This window comes from Myotis lucifugus, unplaced genomic scaffold, assembly GCF_000147115.1.
Source record: "Myotis lucifugus unplaced genomic scaffold, Myoluc2.0 scaffold_376, whole genome shotgun sequence".
Taxonomy (NCBI): Eukaryota; Metazoa; Chordata; class Mammalia; order Chiroptera; family Vespertilionidae; genus Myotis; species Myotis lucifugus.
Window position 1 is genome coordinate 682,205 of NW_005871424.1, and position 8,358 is coordinate 690,562.

At 48.9% G+C, this 8,358-nt stretch overlaps 1 pseudogene; it reads left to right on the top strand.

Annotated features, from left to right (window-relative positions):
• Positions 1-5,704: 5,704 nt before the first annotated feature.
• On the top strand, positions 5,705-6,314 carry LOC102431311 (annotated as a pseudogene).
• Positions 6,315-8,358: the final 2,044 nt, after the last annotated feature.

Here is an 8,358-nt window from a genome sequence, read left to right on the forward strand (position 1 = left end):
CAAGTTCAGCTTCCTGGAACAGGCTGGGCTGCAGTGATTGATAATTAATTACCTTGCCACTGACATTTCATGCCCACCAGCTCTTCATTGGATGTTCTGTATCATGTCAGGATATGAGAAAAAGCAATAGTCTGTAATGGATAGGCAAGACCAGTTTTTTCCTAGACGTCAGTTTTTACAGTAAAGATAGAGCCTTGAATTTACTCTAAATGTGTCTCTGGTTTGGCACCACCAGCAGAATGTGTATCATATCCTCACAAAACTCAGAGATTATTGTGTCCGTTTTGCAGTTGAAATGGGCTCAGAGAGAGAGGTTAAGTGGCTTGACCAAGATTCCATAGACAATTAGTGGGATAGCAGGGATTTGAACCTAGGATAGTCTGTTCACCGCCCACAGCCCACAACCCTGCAGTCTCCAAGTTTCCAGGGCTGTAGGGCTCTCAAGCCGTGCTCTGGTGGTGAGTTGGACCCCTCCTCCAAAGTCTTGGCTACTGCTAGAGATGGAACGTTTGTGCACTGCCCTCTCCGCCCTCCCAATTCATATGTTGAAATCTTTTTTTAAAAAAATATTTTTATTGATTTTTTTACAGAGAGGAAGGGAGAGAGATAGTTAGAAACATCGACCAGCTGCCTCCCGCACGCCCCCTACTGGGGATCCAGCCTGCAATCAAGGTACATGCCCTCCACCGGAATCAAACCTGGGACTTTTCAGTCCACGGCCCGAGGCTCTATCCACTGAGCAAACTGGTCAGGGTCATATGTTGAAATCTTAACTCCCATTGTGATGGTATCTGTGGGTGCGGCCGTTGGGATTAGGTCATGAGGGTGGAATTGTTTTAAACCATGTCAAAGCACAGAATTCTCAGAACAACGCTAACTGAAGATCCGTAATAAATCCTGGTGGTGAGGAGATTGTCACAGCTAGCTCCTGAGTTACCTCCATTCTCAACCTTTGACCTTCCCATCTTCACATGAGCAGAGGACTGCTCTCACAGGACCGAAGTGCTGATGTTTGCTCAAAGAGAAAGGAAATTTAAGACTGAGGGCTAGTCTGGAAGCCATAGCCTCTCTTTAGCCCACGTTCTGAGAAAGGTTGAGCAAATTGTTGAGTTACATAATGTGATGGAGGCGTTAGCTGATGCCATGTTGGTAAGCCTGCTGCAATTTATGTCTATCAAATCAACACATTGTGTACCTTAAACCTACACAATGTTTTATGTCAATTCTATCTCAATTACAAAAATTACCTTTGACCAGGGCAGCAATTTTCAGCCTTTTTCATCTCATGGTACACATAACCTAATTACTAAAATTCTGTGACACACCCAAAAAAACATTTTTGGCCGTTCTGACAGAAAAGAGCTATAATTTTGATTCATTCATCCTGGATGTTGTTGTGTTGGCTCTTGTCATTTTTTCATTTGACAGTGCCCCTGACCAAATAGTCAGGTATTGCATGTTTTAACAATTCTTGCGGCACACCGGTTGAAAATCGCTGGACTGGGGGGGGGCGGCAGGGTGAGGGAAGTTAAATAAGATGATGCTGAAGGCAAGTTTGGGGTTCCACTAAGAAATGTATGTCTCCCAGAGACATAGACTCCCTCGCCTTGCAAATCTCTGTCAGCTCAGTAAAAACCGTCACAGCTTCGTGGCTGCAAAGCTGACTTTTGTTTCCATGTGAACTGCTCTTAGAAAGATCCAAGGCAGATCCGGAAGATCAGGGGCAGGTCAAGTAACTTACTTTCTTGAAACAGGCCACCAAACACAAAACATATGAGGGACAGTAGACATATTTTCACATCGGTCTCCTCAGCCCTGCTTTCTCATCGGTGCCCTTTCCTTGGCCTCTTCTCTTGGACCTGTGAGGGCTCTTCTCAGGCTTGTTATGGGGAGGTGTGGGTGGAAGAGAGAGCTGGCCTGTGGCTCCTCACGGCCCCATCACAGCCACTTTCCTGTGTTCTGGGACACCTGAAATCTGGTGGCTGTCACGTGGCCAGCTGTCAGGGAAGCTCAGCCGTGCTCTGCTGAGGGACTGATTTGTGGAACAGACTGAAATCAGACAGAGCCCGTGGGGTCCCGGTGGGTGGGGCTCTGGCTCCCTGTGCTGCTGGCAGTGCCATCTGGCTGTCCTGGAGGTGCTGAGGGGTATGGCCTCCACCTGGATAGTGTCTGAGGGAAGAGCTGGCAGAGAGCTGGGAGGCTGTCGGGCTGGTAGTTGTTGGGGACAGAAGCAGGTTCAGAGAGTGCTGGGGAGGCGTGGCCAGCTACTCCCAGGGCTCTTGGCAACTCTGTCAGAAGGCTGTTTCCAAACTGCCTCTGTCTGGTCCCTCCTCCTCTTCCCTCATTATCCCCTCACTGCATCTCTGTGGCCTGAGACTTTCCCACCAGCCTAATGTAAGGCCGTGGTGTAGAACAAAAGCTAGGTCGGCTCTGTGCACAGTGGGTGAGACCATTTGAGAATGAAAAGCAGCTTGTCTGAGTCTGCTCAGGCTCCGTCACAGAATACCACCGTCTGGGTGGTTTAAGCAACAGACATTAATTACTCACAGTTCTGGAGGCTGGAAGTCTAAGACCAGGTTGCCAGCTAACTTCATTTCTGGTGAGAACTCTCTTCCTGGCTTGCAGATGGCTACCTTTTTACTGTGCCCTCACATGGCTGAGAGATCTCTCTCTTTCCATTTTCTTATAAGGTCATCAATCCCATCATGAGGCCCCATCCTCGAGGCCTCATTTAACCCTAATCTCCAGTAGCTTCGTCTCCAAACACCATTACATTGGGGGTGAGGGCGTTAACATATGAATTTTGGGGAGGAGGCACATTCAGTCCATAACACAGCTCCTGAACTCCTCCCTGTCCCATGTGCACGGAGCTGCCAGTCTTGCCTGGAGGCCTAATGTCTTGATAAGATATGAGGGGAACTTTCCATAATATTCAACCAAAAAGAATGGGCTCTGCAGAGGTCATTCTATCCAGGCCCAAGACCTCAGGCTGTCGAAACCAGAGGCCAAGGTCAGGGAGGGAGTCAGGAGTCTGCAAGGCAATCAGGGGAGAGGCCAGAACCCAATGGAGCCTTGAGGAATGAATGAGAGGGCTTGGAGGCAGAGGGAGGGGCATTGTGGGCAGGAAGCGCCCAGGTAAAGGCCTGGAGTGGCAGTCGGGGTGGAGGTGTAGAAGCTGGTTTGCATGAACACACAGTGTCAAATAGAGACCCACTGTGCAGGGACAAGCGTTGGATGCTTTCCCGTACCAGGCTTGTCCTTCCTGCAGAGCACAGTGACGTCCACTCACCTGTGCTCCATCCTGGCGGGCCTTGGGTGTGGTCAGGAGCAGAGGAATGCGAGCCAGAGGCCAGGGGTTCAATCCTGGCTCTGACTCCTTTTCAGCCGTGTGACCTGGGGGCAAACCACTGAGTTAGCAGAGCCTCAGATTCCTCACTAGTAAAATGGGGGAAATGCCTCATGTGCTCTCCTGAGGGCCTTAGGTGATGATGGATGAGGAAGTGCCTGGTGATCAGTAAAGACATTCAGCCCTATCTTCTGAGCATCTATTATGTGTCCCCAAACCAGTTGCTGGGGTCCACAGAGGAGTCTTGGGTGGGTGGCGGATGAATGGGCTGGTGGGCTCATGGCTGGAGCCTCAGGCCTCCATGGCCACTCACCTGCCCTGGCTCGGCCAAGTCACTCTGGTTCAATTTGCCTCTCTGGGGCACCTGCTGATCCTCGCATGATTGGAGCTCTTCTGTGGGTGCTGTTTCCTCTCTGTGGAGGCTATGGTGGCTTTGATGGGTCCAGCCATCCTCAGGCTGTCCCATTGGCATGGGAGAGTGAGGCTTATTACTGACAGTCCAACAAGTGTGTCTGTTCATCCCATCTACCCACCCATCCATCCTAAGCCTTAAGGAATTTCAACTTGGAAAGGACTCCCTTTTTAAAAAAATTTAAAAAAAAATTTCAGAGAGGAAGGGAGAGGGAGAGAGAGAGAAACATCCATGATGAGAGAATCATGGATCGACTGCCTCCTGCACGCCCCCCACTGGGGATCGAGCCCGCAACCCAGGCATGTGCCCTTGACCGGAATCGAACCTGGGATCTTTCAGTCTGTAGGCCATCGCTCTATCCATTGAGCCAAGCCGGCGAGGGGAGGACTCCCTTTTTTTGTAAGCAGAGCCTGAGCCTGAAAAGGGGAACATTTCTCAGCATCAATGACAGGTCCTGTGCCAGGGATTCAGGGCTGGGTCAGATTTGTCTCTGTCCCCATGGATCAGGCCTGATATGACTTCTCCCGAACCTCCTGAACTCCTGAGCTATCTTCCCCATCTCCACTGGTATCCCAGCCCAGGCCACTATTAGCAGAAAGGTTAACCATGGCACTTGGTTAACTTAGAAAACTTGAGAAGTTGACAGAAGCATCTGGGTGCTTCTTGGTCTCCTCCTGGCAAGTTTGGCCACCCTTCTACCCTCCACTGCTCAGCCAGTGGGTGAGCAGCTCCAAAGCACAGGCTAGAGCCTGCCTTCTGGGCCCATTCTTGGTACCGACTCTCCTAGGCTGTGTTCCTTGGAAGCCACTCCGAGATGGAGAATTGCCTGCAGGAAGTTGTCTGGATGGGGGAGCTATATCCATGAAGGAGTGAGAGAGGCAGAATTAGGTGAAGGGAACAGTTGGACTATGATGAGGTGGTAGCTGAGATTTCAGCTAACCCCACTGGGAGCTCTGAAGCTGGGAAAGACCTTCCACTTCGTGTCCACCACTGACGGGTAATCATGTGTGGACTGCTCCCTGGGGGCGTGATCTTGGGTGAGGCAGCTCCCTTTGGCCGAGGGAGATTTCTGGGGGGGACTCAGTGGTGAGCCATAAGGAGTCAATGCCCTTGGCCGTTGGGGAGTGGTCTGTGCAGCACCATGAGGTGGCCACCACATTCACTGTCCTTCAAGGTCACTGTCTGTAACATAGAAGGAACTAGTGATGGGTCCCTGGACCCTGTGTGCCCAGGACTCTCCCTTCTCCTACAACAACCCTCTCTGTGGCTGTGGTGGTGGCTGCTCATCTTCCATGTTGATTCCCTGTCCAGAGTTGACTCTCTCAGTGGAGGACTGCTCACTGGGGCCGGCCCACTGTCATACCTGTCTTGGTGGCCACGGGTGAATGGCCAGTTATAGGCACCTGCACTAACCTGGTGCAAATAATTTTCCCAGGTGGTGTGGATGTTTCTGTGTGGAACAGACTGTGTTAATCAGCCCTTCCCTGAGGAGGGGTGGCCTCTATGGGAATCTTGGGAACTTTGGAGCCTGGGCAGAAGGTCAGCTGCGGTGGGAGAGGTGGAGCTGGTGTGCAGAGGGGAACAGATGGAAGACAGGGACCCATGAGCCTGGTGAGCTCCAGGGCCCTGGTTTCAGCTGTTCCTAAAGCTCAACCTCTTCCTTGCCTTTCCCATTTTAATAAATCCCCCTTTTTGTTTAAGTCACTTTGAATCAGGTTCACCCTTTTGTCAATTTTATAAATTTCTACCTTCACAAACCCCTCTAGGCCGGCTCTAGAGGTAACAGCTGGGGGGCCCAAGGGCTATGTCCCGCCTTCAACTATATTTTGTTGGGTCGGTATGTTGTTTAAAAAAATATAGTTTCAGTAATACATTGAGCTCCATAAAGACAATACTGGGCACTGTAGCTGGAGGGGCACTGGGCTACTGAGGAAAGATAATTAAATATGGGCAAAGGCGATCCTAAGAAGCTGAGAGGCAAAATATCATCATATGCTTTTTTTGTGTGTGCAAACTTGCTGGGAGGAGCCCAAGAAGAAGCACCCAAATGCTTCTGTCAACTTCTCAGAGTTTTCTAACAAGTGCTCAGAGAGGTGGAAGACCGTGTCTGCTAAGGAGAGGGAAATTTGAAGACATGGCAAAGGCAGACAAGGCCCGTTATGAAAGAGAATTGAAAAGTTATATCCCACCTAAAGGGGAACAAAAAAGAAGTTCAAGGGTCCCAAAGAGGCTTCCTTCAGCCTTTTTCTTGTTTTGTTCTGAGTATGGTCCAAAAATCAAAGGACAGCATCCTGGCGGGTCCATTGGTGATGCTGCCAAGAACCTGGGCGAGATGTGGAGTCACTGCTGCAGACGACAAGCAGCCGGATGAGAAGATGGCTAAGCTGAAGGAGAATATGAAAAGGACATTGCTGTACACTAAGCTAAAGGGAAGCCTGAGGCAGCAAAGAAGGGGGTCAAGGGAAGCCTGAGGCAGCAAAGAAGGGGGTCTTCAAGGCTAAACAAGGCTAGAAAAAGAAGAAAGAGGAGGAAGATGAAGAAGATGATGATGTATAAGTTGATTCTGGTGCAGTTTTTTTTTTCTTATCTATAAAGCATTTAATCCCACTGTATACAGCTCATTCCTTTTAAAGAAAAAATTGAACTATAATGCTGTGTAAGATTTGTTTTAAAATTGCACCATGTCTCTTTTTTTGTATAGTTACCACACTACTGAATGTGTCTTTGGATAGCTCTGTCCTGGTGGTATTTTCAGTAGCCACTACCCTTGCCTGGTACAGGTTGGGGGTTGTAAATTGGCATGGAAATTAAAGCAGGTTCTTGCTGGTGCCCAGCACAGATTCGTTATATATGGGGATAGTATTTTCTCATTTTCAGTTGTCTCTGATGCACCTTACACGGAATAATCGTTGTTCGTTATTATAGAACACAACTCTATAATTTAAAAAAAAGCCATAGCTGTTTTGCTGACACTCTGAACGCTTCTAAGTAAATACATTTTTTTTTAAATTACAGAAATCTGATTGTAATAATTTAATAATTGGGGATTTACATAGCATCTGGCCCTTTGGAAATAGTTGGTGCATGTAAGATAAGAAACAGCCAGCCCACCTTTCAGTGGGCCAAGCACTCCAGTTTGCCACCGACCTCGCCATTCCCTATTGCTTTTCCTTTCTTCCTTTTTCTTCATTCACGCACCTGCCTGTACTCTGCAGGCATCTTGGTTTGTGGATCCTATTTTATACAGATTCCTGAATTGTATGCTCTTTCCAACTTCAGGTTCCCAGAGGAACAGATACTGTACATTGTAGAGGGAACAAGTAAAGTAGGTGAGAGCGCTAGGGAAGCCTAAGGCCCTCTGAAATCCCAAAGACGTACAAATGTACGTCATCATCATCATCATCATCATCATTATTAATAACAACTGAAGGGCAGGGGACAAGGAACTTAGGCCCCAATGCACAGGCCTTCACCCTCAAGCCCAGAAAGGTACTTGCACCATCGCGGTGGCATTTATCACTGGCATTAGCAGGTATTACTAAACTGTGTCAACTTGGAAATGCAAAATGTTTACCAAATGAAATAAAATGAACTGACAGAAATGATATCTAGGCACTGTCTACCTTTACCTATTCTTTCTAGAAATTGCGATGGCATTTCTCCAGGGCCCAGAGTCAACGAAGAAGGAAAGAAATGAGTCCTCTGGCTTGTGGAAGGCGTACCTTGTTATTCCAGCCGACACCTCCTTTGTCCCATTGTCCCCCTGCCACTGCTGACGTGCAGTCTTAGGCCTTGGAGACTGCACATTGCTGGCCAGTGCCTTTCCTGGGCACATTTGTGAAAAGGAGGATGACGTTTCTCTCCCTTTGTGTCTGTCGCTTCCCTGAATTGAAGTTGATTGACTACAACACCATTTTGAAGCTCAGAGTGCAGGCAGAGGTTTGATAAAGCATTTTGCTGTGCTCCATGCGTGGGCTGCACCTTGAAGTCATGATGGTTTTATATCATCGTGTGCTGTGGCTGCCTTACTGCTCCTGGCTGCAGGACGCTGTGGTTTTACTTAATGCACATCCGGGACCCGCTGTGACCTGGCCCACCCTCTTCTCCTGCTCTGTGGTCCCCTCTGCCATTCTTACAGGTGTGTCGCGTGGGTTCAGTCCTCCATGCGGTTCCCCTTTCTAAAATGTTTTTCCTGTTCTGACTTCCTGAAACATCTGCTCCTCTTCCCTGACTTTCTTTGAAGATTTAGGAGCTTTCGGGACCTGAGTCTTATAATTCCGAAAATTGTCTTCTAGTTCCCAGGACCCCAAGTGGAGCAGCATAACTTAGGGGAGGGAGAATGGCCTTTGGAGAGAGAATCACATGGGTTTGAATCCTGGCTCCTCCACTTACTAGCTATGCCATTTGGGACATGTTACTACCCACCTCTCTGAACCTCAGTTTCCTCATCTGTAAAATGGGGATCGTGCCCTAACTGGTTTGGCTCAGTGGATAGAGCATCAGCCTGTGGACTGAAGGGTCCTGGGTTCGATTCTGGTCAAGGGCACATGCCTGGGTTGCGGGCTGGATCTCCCATAGGGGGCATGCAGAAGGCAGCCAA